Source organism: Lissotriton vulgaris, chromosome 1_1, assembly GCF_964263255.1.
Source record: "Lissotriton vulgaris chromosome 1_1, aLisVul1.2, whole genome shotgun sequence".
NCBI classification, from domain to species: Eukaryota; Metazoa; Chordata; class Amphibia; order Caudata; family Salamandridae; genus Lissotriton; species Lissotriton vulgaris.
Window position 1 is genome coordinate 61,088,819 of NC_141685.1, and position 2,828 is coordinate 61,091,646.

The window sequence follows — 2,828 nt, forward strand, 5'->3', positions numbered from 1 at the left end:
CTGTACATGCAAACTGTATATCAATATTTTATATTGGTGTGATAGAGATTTGTAGAAATTGCTAATGATCCATGATCATATCTGGGGTAATTTGGATGATTAACCCTACTCTAGGCACCCAATACCAATATATTACGGCAGAACTACCACCTGAATAACGTGAAGCGCCACAGCTATCCAGGACATAATCATCCTACTTTGTACATAGTGAATAAAATGATGTTACTGTCAATGCCAATGGAGGACATCAACTGCCACAGCTTGGACCTATTAACACAGTTGAATGCTGAGGACAGGTCCATGAAGGCTAGGTATATGGGGCTGGAACGAGCCACAGTGTACTTGTTCAGAACCATGTACAGGTTTAAACAGTTCCACAGTGGAACGACCTGGGCGAATGCCGTTTTGGATATCGGATAAAATGTTGTTTTCCTCTACCCATGATACAAGTGTGTCAAGTACCATGCGGCCCACCACCTTCACCACAGAGTCCAGCAGAGAAATGGGCCTATAACAATAGGTACTGTCCCGTTATCCCTTTTTAAATGCCGAGACTATAATAGATAAAGCCAATCTGGACTGCAGTATTGATGACAGCTGTGAGGACAGGCACCCAGGCTTTGAAGTGGGCGATGTAGAGATCTGGTGGGATCCCATCTGGCGCGGGGCCTTGTTTTTAGATAGACCCAGAATACCGGCACTCACCTCTTGCGTGGTGAAAATAAGTTCCGACTTGCCTTCCACCCTTTCCTGCCCCTCAATTGGTGGGGTATCCGACTGGAAGATACCCTCAAAATTATGTACCCAATCGTCCTCTGTGATTTGGGCATCCAGTAAATTAGCATTATTTCCAGATAGAAATAGGCTGTTAATAATGCCCCAGAACTTTGAGCTATTACGCAGTGTACTAGCCTCCACTAAATTGATCCAGGCCTCCTCCTTCAGGACAGACTCGCGAGTTGCTAGAGCAGCCTCATATGCTCTTCTTCGTCTTTTGACCGCCTCCCGGTCTCGCGGTTTAACACCCAAGGTCTGTCTCAGGTTCCTGGAAGCCTGGGAGCACGCCGAGTCAAACCATCGTGGACCTGGTTGCTAACAGGCCCGTAGAAAGTTCCTTATGACAGTAGACATGTATCCAAATGCACCCATGATGTCCGGAACACTTGCCTCATCGTCGAGACAGGTGGCAAACTCGCTGCGACACAGAATTAAAAGGGACTCGTGGAGTAGCTCTGGGAAAATACACCCCCACTTTACGCTCCTTCCCGCTTCCACCTCTTTAAAGGGGACACTAGCCCCCCGCCCACCTTGGTGTGTCAGAGTGTTCAGGTCCAGCCAATTGAGACACAAATGGGGTTGTGGTCACTGCATTCACTCGCCTGCACAGAAAAACCGGTAACCAGAGAGTAAAAGGGGGTTTATACAAAGGTGAAATCAATAACAGCCTCACACCCTCTCCCAATAAAGGTGGGAGTAATATCTGTTTTCCCCAGAGGCAGCTTATTTATTACAGATGTTAGATCAAATTCAAGCAAGATGGAGTTAAGCTCAACACCCTTGGGAGTATGTTCCACGTGTAAGCCTGCTTGTCGTGCACAGCCCATAGCTTCCACTCCTTACATGATGTCCCTACACATGTGTTAAAATCCCCTGTTAAAAAAATATAGTGATAACTCTGACCTTTCAAGATGCTATGCTGAAGTACAGACCCCAGCAGAGTTATATTTCCCTCATCCGGGTGTGTAACTCCAGCGTTGAAAAAGTTACCAGAGCAGCTTGCTCCTTCCACTGGGCAACAACATCACATGTAAATTGAGAGAGACATACAGTGAGGTATTGTAAGAAACTGACTCTGTATACTGCACCAAAGTGAGGTACAGTGTGTATAGAGTCCTAGGGTCTCCAGAGGTAGGCAGAGGTTAAAGTTAGATAGAACTTTACTCTCTAAAGTGGTAGCTTGGTCGAGCAGTAAGGCCGTATAAGAGGACAGTGTTAAGCATTTGATGTACACACTCAGTCAGAAAACAAATTCACACACTCAAGAACTGAACTCGAGGCCAATTGTTTTTGTATAAAAAAATATATTGTTTTATTTCTAGAACCAAGCAAGCCTGGCACAGGTAAGCATAAAAATACTTTGCGGTAATCATTTACTTGTATGAACACAGTTCAGTTATACAGTAGAAACTGTACTTTGTTTGATTTACAGGGGAGAAGTAGTATGCAACACTTAGCAAATACAGTACATTGATATGAATAGGCTTTTTCACTAAATTGCAGTTAATACATTTTTGCTTTACTTTTCTAACTCAGTGCTGGATACCTAGATTCAGCACTGGTACATTTCCTAGAAACAGCTAAGTAATTACGTTTTGGTTATTCGCATGATTTTTAAAGAATATTTACAGTTTTCAAAACTCCACACTTGGAAACTTTTTGGAGCAGTACATTGAAATGAAGGTAAGTTACTTTTCGTGTTACTTTTCTAACTCCGTGCTGGATACCTAGATTCCGTCCATCATCCCCTTTTGTATCGCTTTGTTTGCCCTAAGTTGGCAGGGTATGCTCAGACGTGAGTCCCTTGCTCACTTTGCCACTTGATTCAAGATAGCCTCGTTATTGAGGGTTACGAACCCGAAACCGGTCCCAGGATGCTTGTTTCCGGTCCAGGAAAGACATGGCTTGGCAGTTCGGGCTGGACTGTTCCCATGAGGCACAGAGTCAGACTGATTTGCATATGGCCATGTCTGAACTGGGGTGGTGGAGTGAGCTAAAGAATGGTGATGGATTAAACCCAGATCAGTTGACTGGGGATGAGTGTTTGATTT